Source organism: Biomphalaria glabrata, chromosome 1, assembly GCF_947242115.1.
Source record: "Biomphalaria glabrata chromosome 1, xgBioGlab47.1, whole genome shotgun sequence".
NCBI classification, from domain to species: domain Eukaryota; kingdom Metazoa; phylum Mollusca; class Gastropoda; family Planorbidae; genus Biomphalaria; species Biomphalaria glabrata.
In genome coordinates this window covers 36,415,941-36,436,255 of record NC_074711.1, presented here as the reverse complement: position 1 = coordinate 36,436,255, position 20,315 = coordinate 36,415,941, and the positions used below count along the sequence as shown (strand labels likewise).

General features: G+C 37.7%; 1 protein-coding gene across 4 annotated transcripts in view; it reads left to right on the top strand.

The window, feature by feature from the left end:
• The first annotated feature begins 6,023 nt into the window (after positions 1–6,023).
• The window catches only part of LOC106067072 (BTB/POZ domain-containing protein 2-like), a 37,962-nt gene continuing 23,670 nt past the window's right edge, over positions 6,024–20,315 (top strand). The window contains exon 1 of one of the 4 annotated variants that reach the window (XM_056034452.1): positions 6,024–6,193. The gene's annotated coding sequence lies outside the window, so the exon portion shown is untranslated. Of the gene's footprint in view, positions 6,194–10,444; positions 10,468–18,021; positions 18,418–20,315 lie in introns of those variants that run through there. The other 3 variants (XM_056034470.1, XM_056034442.1, XM_056034478.1) reach the window with 3 other exon arrangements.

Genomic DNA, 20,315 nt, shown 5'->3' with positions numbered 1-20,315 from the left:
GTGTATTAATTTCCTATTTCCCTGAGCGTTTCAGTAAAAACGACTAATTGCATGGACACGAACAAACATAAACGACTGTATTTTAAACATGAACTAACGATTTATAAACTAGTCATGTCGCTATTTTGTTTCATCTCCTTGACTATTTCTTCAATACAATGTAAGCTATAGAACAGTTTGAATCTAATTTACTAGATTTATTTCGGACACACGTTACATGTTGTTACTACACTGATCAATGCTCTGTAATATAAAGAAGAAGATAGGCCAACCTTTTTTTACTTCATTGGTTTAATCTAGATATTAAGTTTACAAATATATTTCTAAACTCTAGCTCTAAACTATTGTCTTAGTTTCTTTATGATTCTTAATAGTTTACTTTTGGAAATAATTCTATTGTAATTTCAATTTTTTAAAATAAGCTAACCTTTGTTTTATTACGAGTTTTTTTTTAACTAACTAGTTAATTGTAATACTGTAACGTAAACAAAAAGATGAACAGTGCTCAAGACTAGTCTGGCTGGCGCCTCAAAACCCAATTAAGCTCAGACGGAGAAATCGGCATCTCTAGTTCTGTCCGGTCTGTGTAGTCTATAAGGGCCCCATACCCAGATCTATCGGGGTCCCTCATTACCGACCCATCGGTATAGCAGAAAATGGCATCCGATGGGTAGGACTTTAGTGTAGCTGATGCCAAGTTTTGGAGTATGGCAGGTGTTAATCGCCTCTTGGTGGCTCCCTCTTGTCCTATAAGGGACATGTTTATTTGTGGGGCCGGAAATTTCCTCCACGGAGGGCAAGTATTAATTCTTCTAATAGGAATTCTATCAGTGGAGAGCCCAGCTGATTTTGTCAAATTGGCCGCAATGTGGAGGAACGATCGCATTTGTATGATGCGGTTCCTCTCTCTCCACTGTTGCACTAAGATTGTGGTGGGTAGCCTAGAGTCGCCCCTTTTGTAGAGCTCGTAGGCCTTAAGTACCGCCCTCTCCCTCCTTAAATGTAAAGGGGCCACGTTTGTTAAGATATCATCATGTTCATTTAAATCCAAAGATGGATTCAATGAGTGGTGGAGGTTATCCCCGAAAGTAGAAAAACATGAGACCAGCAGAGCTCACATTCAGTCATCGCTTGCTTGGAGGGAACTTGAAGTTTGCCTGGGAGTAGGGAACAGTATTGACAACAAGGCCCAAGATTTGATTATACAATAGACGAAAACCTGGAGAGTTAGTAAAATTACTATCAACTTACGATCCACTCTTGATTCTCCACAAATACAAATGGAATTTATTACAAAATTGGGGGATCACGCTAAAAAAACAAATCATGCAGCAAGTAAAACAAGCCAAATATTTCTCTATTATTTTTTACAGTACACCTGACATCTTAAAGCTGGATCAAACTTCCCAAATTTTACGGTACGTTGTCATGGATAATGACGGGGTGCAGGTTCGTGAGTCTTTTATTGACTTCATCGACACAAAGGACATGTATGCTGCTGGAATCGCTGAGATGATTCTAGAGAAACTGCGTTCGGATGGCTTAGACATAATGGACTGCAGGGATCAAGGCTATGATAATGCTGCGGTCATGAAAGGTCAAAACTACGGTGTCCAAAAACGTATTCTAGAAGTCACTATTCATTGCCTGCTCAAACTCTGGAGACATTAACTAGCAGAGATGAAAATTCATCGACTAGATCTTAAGCAGGTGGATTATTGGTTGCTGTTCAGTCTTTTAATTTTGTCACCTATCTTGGATTTTGGGCTCCTGTATTAACTGAAATTAATGATGCGCAATTCTACCTTCAAAAACAAGGATTGTCTATTCGAGACTGCTCACTCAAACTAATAACATTAGAGACATTTTTAAGTAGTAATCTAGAGGACATCGCTGAAGCCAGCATTACCTTTGCCGAAAGCGTGTGCTCAGATCTGAGAATCAGTACAGAACCTCAAAACGTATTGGCCTGAAGAAAAAGATGCCTGGTGAGAAAATTGACTATTCTGTACTTACACACAAAGAAGAGCAACGAAGGGAAATTTATTCTACCTTGGACAGGATTGTTCAAGAAAAAATCACCCGATTTGAGCAACTTCATAATGTATCAGATAGATATGAATTTTTGTCGCCTTCCCAGCTATTAAATCCTCAGGTCGAAATCAATCTCGATAGTACTCCTAGCGACATTGATAAAAACGAATTTCTGCTGGAGCGAAAGCGGCTTCAACGGTTTGTCACAGTTTCATCAGAAGCCTCCGAATTTCCAAAACAAAGACCTGTTGAGCTCTTGAATTTTATAAAAAAATAGCTAGATGATTCAGTCCCGAATATCGTCATCATGATTCGCATATTTTTTTTTACTATTGCGGTAAGCGTCGCTACATGCGAGAGAAGTTTTTCCAAACTTAAACTGATCAAGAATTACTTGCGATCAACGATGACAGATTTACGACTCACTAATTTGGCCATTTTGTCCATTGAACAAGAGCTGGTGGGAAAAAAATGGATTTCGATAAAATTATTGATACTTTTGCCAGCAAGAAAGCGCGTAAAATTCATTTGTAGTATGTTTATGTAAAAGTGATTTTTTTTTTTGAATTAACAATATTTGATTAATGAATACATATTATTTTGAACAGGTTTTGCAATGTTATTAATTAGTTGTTTTTTTTTTGGGGGGGGGGGCATCATGATGAGGTACCGCACCAGGCATCATATACTCTAGCTACGCCACTGTATAGTACACAGGTCTGAGCTCATAGGTTTAGTGTTTGAAATATCGTACTGAAAAGTATTTGTTAAATTATATTGTTATTATTTACCGGTACTGATAATTGAAATGGAATTTTCTAGAATCAGCTCATTTATAGTCCCGTTGAAAAATAAATAGTTGACAGCAGCATATGACCTATTAACCTAATTATCCTGCAGCTGCGACGAAGACTTACGCAAGTCCATGTCTTACGTTAAGTACAGCAATCTATCTAGATATCATTTAGACCAAATCTTAAATGTTGAATGGGAGCCTTGTATTGAAATAATTCACGAGAATCATAAGAAAGTAGGGTTCTATAACAAAGGTATTCCTGTCCCCCAAAATGGCTGTTAGACTAAAAATAAACTTGAAATACTCCAGATTCTAAATGCAAAGTGTAGGCCTATGTTTATTGAAAATCACTCCATCGAGCTACCAGCTACAGGAAAGTGATAATTAAGTCATATTGTAGGTCTTCAGTTTTGTCGCTAGTTGCAATTCTTTAACTTCAACATAATACTATAAACTAATAGATTATAAATCCCCTACATCTAGAGTATTCTAGACTTTAGCCTTTAGCTAGAACTAGAATTAGATCTATATTAGTATATTATATAGTGATATAGAACTCTAGATATATATAGTATAATAATTATAGTAGTAGATGTAGATTCTATATAATAGACAATATTAATATGATAGATCTAGATAGTAGATATCGATTTAATCAAAAATGATTTTATAGTAGGTTCCATGGGCGTAGCCAGGGGGGGGTTCTTGGGGTTCAAACCCCCCCCCCCCCCGAAATGAAATCCCCCCCCCCCCCCCGGGGGATCGGAATTTAGTGACTGATTTTTTGCTTTGATTTTGTTTATTTTAGGTGAGATTTTAATACTAAACTATCTCTTGCCCCAACCCAGCAAAGGAGGTTTTGAGTTTAAAACCCCCTACCAGGGGTTTTTGAGTTTAAAACCCCCTACCAGGGGGGTTTTGAGTTTAAAACCCCCTACCAGGGGGATTCGCAGTTAAATTCCCCTCTTCTATAACACACACAAAAAATGCAAACGACAATCACCCAAATTTCACGAGCACTGTTAAGGAAGATTTTGATTTTTAAACCCCTTCCAAAATTTCCGATAAACCCCCTCTTAGATATAAAAAAAGAAAATTACACACTCAAAATTCTATGAGCTTAGCCAAAGGGGTTTTGAGTTAACTCTCTGACCCCTCTTCAGTAGGGTTTGAAGCTAAAAAATACCTCTTCAGAAAACGCAAATTACCCACTCAAAATGTTATGAGCGTAGCTAAATGGGTTTTGACTCAGTTTTGAATTTAAACCCCCCTTCAGCGGGGTTTGAAGCTAAAAATACCTCTTCAGTATGAAAAAAAAGCAAATTATGCACTCAAAATGTTATGACCGTAGCTAAATGGGTTTTGAGTCAGTTTTGAGTTTAAACCCCCCTTTCAGTGGGGTTTGAAGGTAAAAAATACCTCTTAAATATTAAAAACAAAGCAAATTATGAGTGTATTCAAAGGGGTTTTGAGTTTAAACTCCCCTCCAGTGAAGTTTGAAGCTAAAAATAGCTCTTCAATATAAAAAATAAAATTACACACTCAGAAATCTATGAGCGTAGCCAAAGTGGTTTTGAGTTTAAACCCCACGCAAGCGGGGTTCGAAGCTAAAAAATACATCTTCAAAGTAAGAAAAAAAGCAAATTACGCACTCAAAATGCTATGAGCGTTGCCAAAAGGAGTTTTGAGTTTAAACCCCGCTTCAGAGTGGTTTGCTGCTAAAAAAAAAATACCTCTTCAATATAAAAAAAAAACAACAAATTACACACTAAAATTATTTGAGAGTATCCAAGACAATTGGGGGTTTTGAGTTTAAATCCCTCTCCTACAGATGGCTTTTTTTTAAAGTTTAAAACCCCTCCAGATGGTTTTGAGTTTAAAATCCCCCTACAGGGCAATTTGAGGTGGAAAACATCTATCTTCAATATTATTCTAAAGCAAACTACAGTTACTAAATTCTATGACCGTGGCTAAATGGGGTTTTGAATTTAAAAAAACAACACATAACTCCAGAGATTTTTTAGTTTAAAACCCTCAACAGATGATTTTGACGATAAAACTTCACTTTTCGATATAAAATCTAAAGCAAACTACAGTCACTTAATTCCAAGAGCGTATTCAAGAGAGGTTACACATTTCTACAAGTGGCGGGGCTCAATTAATAAAGTGCAGTGAATAGTTTGAAAAACACTAAATAAGGCTTAACAAAGATGGCTAAGACAGATTTTAGGAGTCACTTATAGAGATCGGGTGTAAATCAAGGAAATCATATGCCGAACTGGGAGTCGACCCCTTAGTAATATTGTGACAGAGCGTCGCGTGAGGTTTGCGGGACATGTTCTCCGACAAAATGAATTAGGCATAAGAGTTGGGATGACATCCTAGTACAACTTGGCGCCACACATTCATGGAGGTCCTCAGAGCAGGTAGGAAGAGGCTTCAGACATTACCAGTGACAGAGTTTTGTGGAAACAGCTTGACGGCAAATGCGCCGAACGACGCGGGAGGGTCTAAGTCAGTAAGAATAGCACATTAGATTTTTTAAATTTAATTTTTTAATAGCAGGAAAATGCACTGTAGATACCTCAGAATATGCATTTTATTGGCTTTCAATATCAGAAATAGTGCTTGGCGGCGGGGCTTCGCCCCGCGATGGGGGAGCTCCTAGCACTCCCCCAGACTCCCTTGCTAGCAATGGCGGGGAGTCTACAATTTTCCCACTAACTCCAGGAAGAACCTATTCGCGTCTTCCGAAAGAATGATGGGTCAGAATGTAATAAAGATTATATATACACACACATACACACATATAAATATATTTTTTTCGCGGGGGGGGGGGGGGCGGGGGAGGGGGAGAAAAAAAATCCCCCCCAAAACCCCCCCCCCCCCCGAAAAAAAATCCTGGCTACGCCCATGGTAGGCTCTAAATATGCTTAATAGATAAAGCTAGATTTCGATTCATTATTTATATTTTATTTTAATGAAAGTTCAATTAGATCTAGATCTATATCTAAAATGAAATGGATAAATCCAGCGTATGATACTATATATGTGTTAGGATCAAGGCTACAGCCAAGTGCTTATAGTCTATATGTGTTAAAAACAAGCATAGTGAATAATAGTGCTTGACCTAGTTCTGTCATCAGCCGCCCTATCACGTGGTCCTTTAGAAATGTGAACTTCGACTTCAAAAGATTGCAAACTTAAATGAAATTTTAAATTGCATTTTTTGTCTGGGAAAGTAAAATTAGATCTAATTTTAATCCCTCTTTATTATTAAACTTTATAGTATAGATCTAATTAATTATTCTAGTTAATCTTGCAATCTTGATTTCTGTAATTGTGGATAAACTGTCTGAAAAGGTAAGTATTAAAAGATCTAGAACTATCACTATCATCGTATCGTAGTCTGAGTATGATTATCGGAGTATCAGTATCAGTACTATTCTACTAGAGTCTATCAGGTATCACTATAATCACTATCGTGACTTTGAATAGTAAGAATAGTTTTGAATGAGTATGATCAAATAATAATGATACTCATACTGTAACTATCTGAGCATGATATTAAGTCTTTTTAAGATAATAATATTTAATATTAGTATATAGATCTAAGTATTATTAGACTAATTAGTTCGGCTTCTTCAGAATATTCTAGATGAACTAGATCTAGACTAGATAATAAATAGTAGTAGATCTATATCTAGTTATTCTAGTAACTTCTACTAACTTCTACTCTTTCGTAAATATATTATTTCTAGTCTACTCAGCCTCTCACTAGTCTCAGTTCAGTAAGTGTCAGTGTGAGTGTCAGCCTTCACTTTTCAGATCTAAAGTAAGTTAGTTTAGTTTTAGTCAATTTTAGTGTTTACTCATTAGTGACATTAGTGGACTTGCAGAGTAGAAGTTACTAGAATATTATATTCTAGAATCTAGATCTAGATCTACTTCTTCTTCTATAAGTTAACTAGAATTACTAAATCTAGATCTAGAATGAAAAACTAATTATTAGACTAATTAGTTCGGCTTCTTCAGAATATTCTAGATCTAGACTAGATCTATATCTAGTTATTCTAGTAACTTCTACTAACTTCTACTCTTTCGTAAATATATTATTTCTAGTCTACTCAGCCTCTCACTAGTCTCAGTTCAGTAAGTGTCAGTGTGAGTGTCAGCCTTCACTTTTCAGATCTAAAGTAAGTTAGTTTAGTTTTAGTCAATTTTAGTGTTTACTCATTAGTGACATTAGTGGACTTGCAGAGTAGAAGTTACTAGAATATTATATTCTAGAATCTAGATCTAGATCTACTTCTTCTTCTATAAGTTAACTAGAATTACTAAATCTAGATCTAGAATGAATATCTAGCAATCTAGATCTAGATTGTAGCCTAATTAGTAGATCTAGATCTACATTATCATTATGATAAATAATGATAATGGCAATTACTCATGAATTATTATGATTATTGAATATTTATTCTACATTAGACTACATGTAGATCTATAAAAATGTATGTCTAGAATTGTTTAATTTAGAATAATTTAGATCTAGTCAATCTAGACTAGAGTAGTTTATCATAGTTTATGTCTGGTTTATGCTAATCTAACACCTAGATCTAGTGTATAGGCCAAAATTTCAAAGTTTGACTTTGACAGTGCATTATTTGATAATGCTGATGGTAAATGGTTTGACATAGAAAAGAAAATGAAATATCAAAATCTTCTTTAGTTTAAGGAGAATAAGGATGACTACTTATATTTGTACCCCTAACCTATATTTGTTATTATATTTATCGTCAATTTAACAAATATTTAACAAATTTGACACACATTATTTGATTCCAAACACCAATTTATTTCAAAGAGTCTATATTTTGACATCAATAAACTCAGATTTTAATCCTATATTAATATTAACTAAATTTTAAGATCCCCAGGCATAGCCCCTAACATGAAATCATAAAGGATGTTTTCAGATTATACATAAATATGAAAAAAAAAATATGAACACACTTATTCTACCAAAATTAGGTCACTGGGATAGTGACTTCTACACAGACTTTTAGATTTATTTTATGTTTGCATGATTAGAGTTCTGTTTGGGTTCGTTTCATTTCTTGCCTCTAATATCTAGATCTATTTTATATTTTATTATATATAATTAATTATTAATATATGTATAGATCTAGTATAGATTGCTTTAGATATATATTTCTTTTACACACAGTCTATTTATTAATAATCTTAATAGACTCATATTTGTTTATATGAAATAATTGAGTGTGAAATAGTGGTCAGTTTTTGTTTAATGTATTAGTCGTACTGTGTATAAGAAGGACTGAATCACAGGGACTGTTAATATTTACATTTGGCTTTGCAAAGCCATCTTAACTACAGCACTCACAAAATTTAGACTCTATTCCTGATTTAAACTGAAAGCAATCACTCTGACCAAATCTCATTTAACTGTGGTGAGTTGGGAGATTTTGTTTTTTTATTTTAGAAAGTCGTTCACGAGTTTGTAAAGGAATAATTGTGTGATTATGATTTGGGGTTGTTTACTGAAATAGCGTGTTTAAATTAGTATTTAAATATAAGTTATTTGAGATTTGTATCTCAAGTAGAATAACTATAAATAGGTGTTTCGGTGTTTCTGGCATACAGAAATTAGGAAATGTTGGTAAGCTATACACATTTATTTTAAAATGTATTGTTTGATCATTTTTGTGCACATTTTATCCCTGTCAAATCAAACATTTATAATTGTTACTGTTTAGTTAGCCACAGGGATTTGTTATTAAAGCGTCCTTGACATTGTTTAGTTTATCATTTCATTCCAAATGTTTTTTTTTTTTTTTAAATTTTTATTCATTTTTCTTTGTTACTTTATATTGCCCTCCACATTTCTAGTAATTTCTACATCACTTTCTCTTATTTCTCTATGTTATTAGTTCTTGTATCTTATTGCTTTAAAAACAATCTAAACCTGATCTTAAAAGTTAAAAACTAAACAAAGGGAAATTACTGTGTTAAAAAATTTATCATGAAAATCTGCAGTTATGTTGTAGTGTTATTTAACTAGAAAAGAAGGTTAAAAGTAATATAGATTGAACAGACACATTTTGAAAAGTTTTATGATAGTTTTTTTGTTTTACATTTGTGTAGGGATTGACCTGTGGTATGAATCTCATGTGCATTCAAATCCTGCAGCTATTTAAGTTACCAAAAGCATGGGCGAATCTCCACCATTTTTGTTGGAAAAAAAGTTTTCAAATATAAAGTGTAAATAAATTTAAAACTAAAATACTATCTAGAAAAACATCCACTGAGCAAACGATTTTTTGCTGGTTGAATATATTTATATTTAATTATCTGGTGGCAAAAAAAAAAAAAGGGATTCATGGCCTTTAAAACAATTTCTTTTATTTTTTTTTTTGGGGTGGGGTGGGGGTAGAAAGGGTAGTTTATACTGTGGTGAAATATTTATAGAGAAGAAGTCAACAAAAAGAGACATTTTCTTGTGTGTTGGTGGTAATAATTGGTTGTCAATTCAAAGTCGCAATATTATTGTCAATGCGATATAGTTATTGAACCCTAAGGGCCCACTATTAGATGTACTTTAGAGCACACATTTATATTTTAACCCGTCGTCTTGTGTGTGTGCGCAGCTCTCCAGCTAGGAACTAGGCTCTGTGTTGTCTTTGGGGTTTCTTAGTTGACCTTAGGTCGTCTTGACATCAACACTGATTTAATTAATAACCTTGACTATCTATCTTGAAAGTGGTTGCAGCACGAAGACAGAAGACAGGTTTAAAAACACATTGACAAGATCTTTGAAATTCATTTTCGTGCATTTGTCACGTATTTTTTGTTGTTCCTCTTGGGTTGTTGCTAGCAGTATTACATCTAACATTCCTATATGCTAAATCAAAGAACCGACTGAGTCAAGATGTTATTTCAACTACTCTGTGTTGCTCCCATACGGCGAGCTTGTTGCATTGAAAATAATGAAAAGTTTTTTTTTTTATTTTTTGTTTTGTAATTTTTGTAAGTTTATCAAATTTGTTATATATTTCTTTGTTTATAATCAAAATAAATGTAAAATATATTGTTATGTGCTGATTTCAAGAAAAATGTGCACCCCTTCCTTTCTACCCCTCTAGTCTACGCCCCCCCCCCCTTTCAAGATTCTTCTGTTTCAACGTGTTTTTTTTTTTAAATTGTAAATGGTAAATATTCCTCGGCGGCTAAACAGAGATTGAAGGCATCTGCACAGAACACAGTGAACCTCAATAAATTTAGAAAAAAAATGAATAGAACTCGTAGTACTGGTATAATTCAGACTTGGCAATTGTCAGGCAAGATATCACCTATTGGTCGATCTCCCGTCCCCGTGTGTCAACTTGCTTGGTCAGGTATCCCAGTGCAGCTCACGTGACCCAGTAAAATCATTAAAAATAAGCAGTACCTGTCTAACTGACAGTAGGCTACTTTACCCCAAGTTTAATGTGAGCAACTATTTTGGGAAGTAGCCAAGAAAGTCCTGTGCACACTTTGGATATAAAGACTTAAAGGTTGGTTTATGTTCTTGGATTGTTGCTGGTAACCTGTTGGAAACCTGTCGTTTCAAAGACATGGTTAGTAAAAAACCTAATTTATAAGTGTTTCTATGTTCCAACTTTCTTAACGCTTAGGAATTAAAACTGCCTTAATGACTTTCCCTTGTCAGTAGGAGCGGACACACTCATTGAACTTAAGCGTTGAACTTTATCATGCAGTCAAACATAATTGAAAACATGAAGTGCACATTCAGCTCCGAACAAGTGTGGATCCAGGGCATTAGTTTAAATATTTCGTATTTTAATATCCTGATAATCCATATTGAGATAAAAAAAAACAAGTTTTTTTTAATAGGCTGTTGTTTAGTTTCTACAAGTTATTTGAAAGGAAATAGACCGGGTTGCTGTCAAGTTCCATCAAATCTATTGCAATCTATAACTTTAACTAGCGGGGCAACTGACTTAAAAAAAACTTAAAATGAAAAGGGCTTCATATGCCATGACCTCTAGATAGTGTTACGAATGAACAGTGACAGGTAGAGGTCACTATGTGTGACCCCGGCGAGATGACACAGCACCGAGTGTTATCTGGAATCTATGCATGTAAACAAAGTCAGGATGGGACGTGCCTCACGTGTTGTTCCAGAGGACGAACAGATTTACGAAGGGGGGCATTGTGACAAATGAACAGTGACAGTTAGAGGTCACTACGTTTGACCTCGGCGAGATGACACTGCAGCAGGCATCCTCTGGAATCGACATGTATAAACAACAACAGGATGTGATGTTTCCTCCCATGTTGTTCCAGAGGGTACTAGCAGTGTTTTTGCAACAATAGACAAGCGATTAGGGACTCTTTATAAACCAGAGAGTTCATGTGAAAAGAGTCAGTACAGTCGTCGATACTGTTCTCTACTGTGCGAGACAGTAGAAGAGAGTGGACTTGAGCCGTTACAGTCGATACAGTAGATGTAAGACGTATACGCTACATGTTACAGTGACGAATTGTTATAGTTATAATTCAATAAAGTTATATAAAGCTGAAAGTTGAGTCGTCAAGTTCTTTGCAGTGTTTCTTTTATTTGTGTGCCTAGTACATTTAGCCAGAAAATCAGAAATACGTAACAATTGGTGTCAGAAGTGGGATATTTTCTGGCTGAAATGTCTTCGAGGAAACTACTTAACCAGCTGTTGGTCAAAGAATTAAGGCAAGAACTTCGTGAGAGAGGTCTGCAGCTCAATGGTAACAAAGAAACACTAACAGAACGCCTAAGACAGGCCCTTATTGAGGAAGATCAAGATCCAGATGAATACATATTTGAATTAAACCCAGATATGACAGAGATCCTGAGTAACATGCAGGTTCAGATGGACTTAATGAAGGAGAGCTTCAAGAAAATAAACGCCATGAATGAAAAAGTAAATGAACAGATGAGCTCTATGAACGAGAAGATTGACCAGAGAGTCAACACTGTGGAAAAAGAAATGGAAGAGATAAGGACTCATGTCCAAGAACAACTGAGTAAGGAACGGGGTACTAGAACAAAAACATTAGTGCCCGAAATCTCTGGGAAGATAAAGCCGCCTGTGTTTGATGGATCCATCTCATGGACTGTTTACAAAAGACAGTTTGAGGCAGCGGCCAAGGTTAATAACTGGAACACTGAAGAAGAGAAAGCGACTGCTCTGGTGTTAGCTTTAAGAGGGAAGGCAGCAGAACTGCTTCAGTCAATAACAAATCAACAAGATTACGCTGCCATTGTTAAGGCTATGGAGCTCCGTTACGGAGACGAACATTTACAAGAAGTTTATAGAGTTCAGTTGAAAACCCGACAACAACGCTCCGGTGAAACCTTGCAAGAGCTAGAGGCGGACATAGAACGTCTTGCTCATTTGGCATATCCAACAGCAGCACAAGACTTTCTGGACGTCATTATCACTGATGCATTCATTGATGCTATTCGAGATCCAGAACTGAAGAAGGCAATAAGAATCAGTGGTAAGCGCAAATCCAGCGAAGCTCTGGTCTACGCCCTCTCCTATGAAGCCGCCAAAGACGCCTCTAAGAATATCCATCATGGGCGTATGCTGGAAGTCCAAGAAGAAGATCTTACACAACTTCTCAGAAGGGTAACTGAAGTGCTAGAAGAACGCAGACCAAATAAGAAGCAAGAAGGACAGAATAGAACCAGTGTACGTTGTTGGAATTGTGGAGAACCTGGCCATCTACAAAGGAACTGCACGAGAAGATTTCCCCGACAGAGTATCAGCACAGACCGGAGACAGATGCAAGGTCAGGTGCTCATGTCTACCAGGGAAACTAACTTTCGCCGGTTTTATGGGGCAAAAATCGGCGATCAAGAACATGACAGCCCCTGCAACTATAATTCCAGTCGCTGTGTTAGGGAAGAATAAAAGTCTGTACATCAATGGTAGAATTGGATCTCGAAATTACCGTTTTCTTCTAGATACTGGTGCCTCACGTTCAGTCATTCGTCCAGACATTGTCAAAAAGAACGAAATCAAGAGAGTGAACTCTTACTCCTTGAAGACGGCCAGTGGAGAGATGATGCCTATACATGGACTGACAAATATAAACTTTGAGCTCGGGCATCAGTCATTTATACATGAATTTCTGATCGCTAACATTACGGATGACTGTATTATTGGGCTCGATTTTATGCAGAAATGTGAATTCTCTCTGAACATCGGAGGTGGTACTTTGAAATGTGGTGATGTTGAGATTCCCTTGCTCGGGGATGAAGATGAAGAGAATGGTCAAATAAGAAGAATCATTTTAACAGAAGATACAAGTTTGCCAGCTCAGTCTGAAGCAATTATCTGGGGAAAGTTAGAGCATGGTCAAACTGCAACGATGACGGCGATAGTGGAAGGCATTGAAAATGACAACAGCGGAATGGCAGTAGGAAAAACATTGGTCCTTGTCGGAAAAGATCAAAAGGTGCCCGTCAGAATCATGAACCTCGGCCTACAGGAGAGACATCTAGAGAAAGACAGCCCCATCGCAATATGTAATACTCTTGACCTGATCAGAAACTGTAATAATGATATCACGATCGTTAATTCCACCAAACCTTTCAATCCACAAATTACCAAGCTCCTGACAGAAATGAAAGTGAATTTATCAGATGAGCAGTACAGCAAAGCGGAACAGTTGATCATTGAGTTTGAAGATATTCTGCCATCTGATGAAACAGACTGCGGACGGACAAACATGGTACAACATCGAATAGACACTGGAAACACCAGACCGATTCGACAGCCACCACGTCGCTTGCCGCTAGCAAAGCAACAAGAAGCTATGGACATGATAGAGGGCATGACGCAGCAAGGAATCATTGAGCCCTCAAATAGTCCTTGGTGTTCGCCTATTGTCTTAGTAAAGAAGAAGGATGGATCTATGCGATTTTGTGTAGATTACAGAGCTCTGAATGAAGTCACACATAAAGATAGTTATCCACTTCCTAGAATCGACGATACTTTGGACACGCTTGCAGGGTCCCAGGTATTTTCTACTCTCGACCTAAAGAGTGGGTATTGGCAAGTTGAAATGCATCCCAATGATAGAGAGAAAACCGCCTTCTCTGCTGGCAATGGCCTCTGGCAATTTACTGTGATGCCATTCGGTCTCTGCAACGCACCAGCCACCTTTGAACGATTGATGGAGAGGGTTTTACGAGGACTTCATTGGACTACATGCCTTGTTTACCTTGATGACATTATTGTCATTGGCAAAACGTTTGAAGAGCACCTTGCAAATCTGAAGGAAGTATTTCAACGGATAAGAAGTGCGGGAATGAGACTCAGCCCAAAGAAGTGTTCCTTATTCAGGAAAAACGTTAAGTACCTTGGTCACATTGTGTCAAATGACGGAGTCAGCACTGACCCTGACAAAGTTGAGGCAGTGAAACGATGGCCTACGCCAAGTAATATCCATGAGCTGAGAAGTTTCTTGGGACTCTGTACATACTACCGACGTTTCGTGCCAAATTTCTCAAACATCTGTAAGGTCCTTCATCAACTGACAGAGCAAAAGAGGCCATTTATTTGGACATCTGAATGTCAAGAAGCTTTCGAGAGGCTGAAAAACACACTATCCTCATCACCAGTATTGGCCTACCCCATTCCAGGGAAGACATTCATACTCGACACAGATGCAAGCAACACTGGAATAGGCGCAGTCTTGTCCCAAAAGGTGGATGAAACTGAACGAGTCATCGCATACTTCAGTCGAAGCCTATCGAGAGCTGAAAGGAACTACTGTGTGACGAGACGTGAATTGCTGGCTGCTGTGGATGCAATAAAACATTTCCACAAGTACCTATACGGGCAGAAATTTATCTTAAGGTCAGATCACGCAGCTCTGCAATGGTTGCTTTCGTTTAAGAGCCCTGAAGGTCAGGTGGCAAGGTGGATCGAACGTCTTCAAACCTATGAATTTGAAACTAAGCACCGAAAAGGGCAAATTCACCAAAATGCTGATGCACTGTCTCGACGACCCTGCAAAGCAGAATGTAAGCACTGCAAGAAGGCTGAAGAAAAGGAGGTAGCTGTCAATTGTCTTCGGCTCGGAGTAGATGTTTCCGGACCCTGGTGTGATAAAAAGATTCGAGAGGACCAAATGCAAGATGAAGATCTGGCTCCCATTCTTCTATGGAAAGAAGATGGACAACGGCCAGATTGGAAAGACATCTCTGAGAAGGGGGTAGCCACCAAGGCGTACTGGGCTCAGTGGGACTCGCTGACGTTGGTCAATGGTGTCATCAAAAGAGTTTGGGAATCTGCTGATGGAACATCCAATCGCCTTCAGCTGATGTTACCGAAGGTGAGAGTTGCTGAAGTACTGAAAGAGATGCATAATGGCGCTACCGGATCTCATCTTGGTGTCAATAAGACTCTGGAAAAGGTTCGTCAGCGGTTCTACTGGTTCAGATATAGAGAGGATGTAGAGGAATGGTGTCGAAGGTGCGACATATGTGCGGCAGCAAAAGGCCCTCGACGCAAAACTAGGGGTCTTTTGCAACAGTATAATGTTGGTGTTCCATTCGAGAGGATCGCAATAGATGTAGCAGGCCCATTTCCTGAAACCAAGAAAGGAAACAAATACATCTTGGTAGTCATGGACTATTTCAGCAAATGGCCAGAAGCTTATGCCATACCAAATCAAGAAGCTATCACAGTGGCCGAAACACTCGTGGATAACTGGATCAGTCGCTTTGGTGTACCTAATGAGTTGCACTCTGACCAGGGCAGGAACTTCGAGTCCAAAGTTTTCCAGGAGATGTGCAAGACACTTGGCATCGAAAAGACTCACACGACAGCTCTCCACCCGCAATCTGATGGGATGGTGGAGCGATTCAACAGAACCCTAGAACAACATCTGTCTAAGGTTACTGATGACCGACAAGACGACTGGGACACCCATATCCCCATGTTCCTCATGTCATACAGAGGATCCGTTCATAGCACCACAGGATATACCCCAGCGAAGATGTTATTTGGTCGTGAGCTTCGTCTACCATGTGACCTGTTATTTGGGATTCCGAGAGATACGCCAGTGTCTTCAACTGAATATGTCACCAATCTCCGAAGACGATTGGAGAATGCTCATGTATTGGCCCGCAGAAACATCAAGACCAACAGTGACCTGATGAAAACGAGGTATGACAAACGGGCCAATACGTCGGGGTTCCATGAGAATGATCTAGTTTGGCTCTATAACCCACAGAGACGAAAAGGCAGATCCCCGAAACTCCAAAGAGACTGGGAAGGTCCATACCGTGTCGTAAAAAGAATAAACGACGTGGTCTACCGGATACAGAAAAGTCCACGGTCCAAGCTGAAGGTTGTCCACGTTGACCGACTCCATCAGTACCGTGGTGAAATAGAATCTGTTCGGGACGAACAGATCTAAGAAGGGGGCAGTGTTACGAATGAACAGTGACAGGTAGAGGTCACTATGTGTGACCCCGGCGAGATGACACAGCACCGAGTGTTATCTGGAATCTATGCATGTAAACAAAGTCAGGATGGGACGTGCCTCACGTGTTGTTCCAGAGGACGAACAGATTTACGAAGGGGGGCATTGTGACAAATGAACAGTGACAGTTAGAGGTCACTACGTTTGACCTCGGCGAGATGACACTGCAGCAGGCATCCTCTGGAATCGACATGTATAAACAACAACAGGATGTGATGTTTCCTCCCATGTTGTTCCAGAGGGTACTAGCAGTGTTTTTGCAACAATAGACAAGCGATTAGGGACTCTTTATAAACCAGAGAGTTCATGTGAAAAGAGTCAGTACAGTCGTCGATACTGTTCTCTACTGTGCGAGACAGTAGAAGAGAGTGGACTTGAGCCGTTACAGTCGATACAGTAGATGTAAGACGTATACGCTACATGTTACAGTGACGAATTGTTATAGTTATAATTCAATAAAGTTATATAAAGCTGAAAGTTGAGTCGTCAAGTTCTTTGCAGTGTTTCTTTTATTTGTGTGCCTAGTACATTTAGCCAGAAAATCAGAAATACGTAACAATATTCTAGAATTACATTCTAGTCTAGTGAAAAAGTTCAAATGTTCAATTCTAGAATTCTATATATAAATGTAATTAAATTTTACCAAGAGGAATGAGAGATGGCTCTTTCCCGATTCCGGGTACGCGACGTTTTGGCGCGAGATGTTCTGACTTCTGAATATAATTTATGAAACACAAAACTTTTTATAGTAAACACACACACACATATATATGTGTATATATATATATATATATATATATATATATATATATATATATATATATATATATATATATATATATAATACCCCCCCCCTCCCAAAAAAAAAGTTTTAATAATTTTGACTATGGCATGAAGGCATATTGCAAACTATGGATGGCTAGCCGGTCTTGTGGAATATGTTCGGGACATATAGTCTCGATGGCCCCAGGTTCGAACCTTTCCCGTCGCAAATCTACGCCATCCTGTCGGAAATTTGGTCTAGGGTGTAATAGTCTTCAGTTTTGAAAGAACCTGCGAAACCTGTCAAACGTCTTTCATTTTTAGAACGTCCTGTCTCTTCGTGCCTCTGTCACCATGTATTCCATAGACACATGTATTGAATGTAGGCCTAGAAATAAACAGACAAAACCATCTTGGTTCAGTCCATCATTTGAGTACACCGTTTTCTTTGGGTTTTAAATGTCTTCTTGCAAATACATACATAGTTTGTCTTTTTTTTTTTCTAGCAGGAAATTCCACTTGGAGGTAAAATTGTCTAGATAAAACTGTCTTCCTTGAAAGACTTGTGCGAATATCTATGGTTATCTCAGCTACTCATCACCACGCTGATGGTATTTCTTTAATAGTCAACTACCTTTCCTGGAAAACTTTGTCATCAATAGATAACACTTTATCATAAACATTTGATACACTGATCTAGCTCATATTTCACAAAAATAGCATTGATTGCTTCATGTATTTATGTCTTCTTCTCTGCAATGGTAAACCCGATTTAAAAATAAAAGAGTTTGTTGATGATTTGAAATTCTTTTCATGCTTACTAATTTAGAATCATGATGTTGCGTCGATAAATACGCTGGTATGTACGGATAAGAAGAGAAATGGAGAAAGCCATTGGTAACTGTGCTCTTCAGCCTACATCTCCCAAACGAGCTGCCCTCGTGTATTGACAGTGTTTGACTGACACCCCAGAGGTTGTTGGTGTGGGCCGAAAGAATCCAGCAGGTGTCGCGACAAGACGAAAAGCGCAAAGAGGAGGGAGTAGGGTGATAGTGGGTGGGGGTGACTGACAAATCTGGTACACTTTGTACATTGAACATTGAGCGTGTGGGAATGTGGTTTGGGACCAGTGCTATTGATGTCTTTACTTTCGAATGCACTGCTCGCAAGATAAGATAAAAATTGTGTTTCAAGAATGCCAATGGTGTACACACTAAGGAATTAAACTAGTTTGTTTTATTGATTTGAACTGTCGTCCGAGTTAGGTAAGAAACTTAGTGTTAGTCCACGCTTAACCTTAACCTTATCTCTGTACACTTAAGAAGAAGCATCTATTTCTTTCGTCTAAAAAAAAAAAAGAATCCAATTTTGTGTTATTGTTTTGATCGATTTCAACTGGATTTAGTTCCAATTATAACGAAACATTGTCTTCGTTGAAAATGACCATGCCAATGTTTTATCACTTATCACATTAGCAGTTACATTCAGTATATAAATTTGTTTACACCGAATTTCGGGGGAGTCCATTGTTGATGTGTTTATTTTCATTTTTTTTTGAACAACTGTATCATTGTAACCAACTCGTAAAAAATGTTGATGTAGTCTATATGGCCCACCTGTGGCGGTAAAGTCTAACTAGAGTCTATATGGTCCACCTGTAGCAGTTAAGTCTAACTAGAGTCTCTATTATCGTTTTAAAGTATTTGTTTTGACGTCCTGTAGTGTCAACTCTAAATGGAGTCAACTCTGCTTTTGAAAGTGTGTGTCAAATGATGTACCTTTTTTTCTGTAATCAATGTGTGAGCCATTTCGGATAGAACATCTAACTGCTCTGCGAAATCTAAACGCTGTTAACACATAATCATGTTAGGTATACACATATATACTCATTTTTCATGCCGTGTTTGGTTCATTGTTGTCTATAAATCAACAAATATTGTCCAAGCTAAGGCTCATTGAGGGTCTCTTTATGTTTTTGTTTTAACTTATAACTTATTAAATCTAAAACCTAATTATCGAATTCCTGCTTAAGTAAGACAAACTTGACCACAATGAATTCATGACCGTGCCAAAGACTTAGATGTTTTTGTTGTCAAATCTTGTCCCACAAGTTTCACAAGAACTGTCTCATCAAATTCCACTTTCCCGGCGCGAGGAGAGCCCCGAGGAGTCTCTACTCTCTATCCCGTATCACCTCGCATTCTTCTTTGAAATTGTGCGATTTTTTGTTTTGTTTCGACAGAGGTGACAGATCATTTACTTTCTTAAATCACACTAAATACATTCAGCAGAATTGGTGTGTGTGTTCTAATGGACCTCGGCAGACTTTGAATCAACCAAGATCGATGGTAAAGGTCTTCTTAATATCTATTAGTTGGAACATTTGCTTATTTAAAATCGATCTCTATGTTTATTGCGGTCTCGTCCCATCTACATTGTTTTTGTCGTATGGGAGATTAATGTACACAACTCACTAAACTCACATCACTCACTTAACTGTATAGATATTCGCTTGTATTTGAAACATGCTAATTACAGCTCAAACAAGATACAGTTATGTTCTTTATATAAATACAACATAGTGCAGGGAAAGAAAAAAAAAGTAGGTCCTCTATGTAACAATCGTGTATAGCCTTTCTATTACTCCAAATGAGCCTTTAGCGTTTTATCTTATATATCAGTAAGAGGCATGATGTACATCTAAACATCGATGTAATGCAAATCACGCTGGGTACAAATTTCGTTGGTCAGCCCTTTTTTTGTTGTTTTTTTTTTTTATCCCCCTGCGACTTTCTTCAGTGATACATTTTCTTTGGGTCTAAAGATGTACAACTGTCCTCACAAGCTGACCGACGATGCTATCGTAAGACAATGTCTGGCCGATGGCCATCTCAAACGGAATTAAAACATCTTCTGGAGGTTTTTCAAATTTGAAAAGATGTGCGATCCGATCATTTCCTGTAATTATAAAATTAATTCCCCTCCATACTTAAAGAAATAAAGCTAATAACAAATTAAGTATAGCTTCTCTCCCTTTCTTTATGTGTCTTATATATCATCAAGTAATTAAGAAGTCCTATGTAAAGTAACTCAGAAGTAAACATGTCGCCTATATCTATCTAGATACCGTTACTTAGCATGCCTTTCAAATTCAACCGACTGT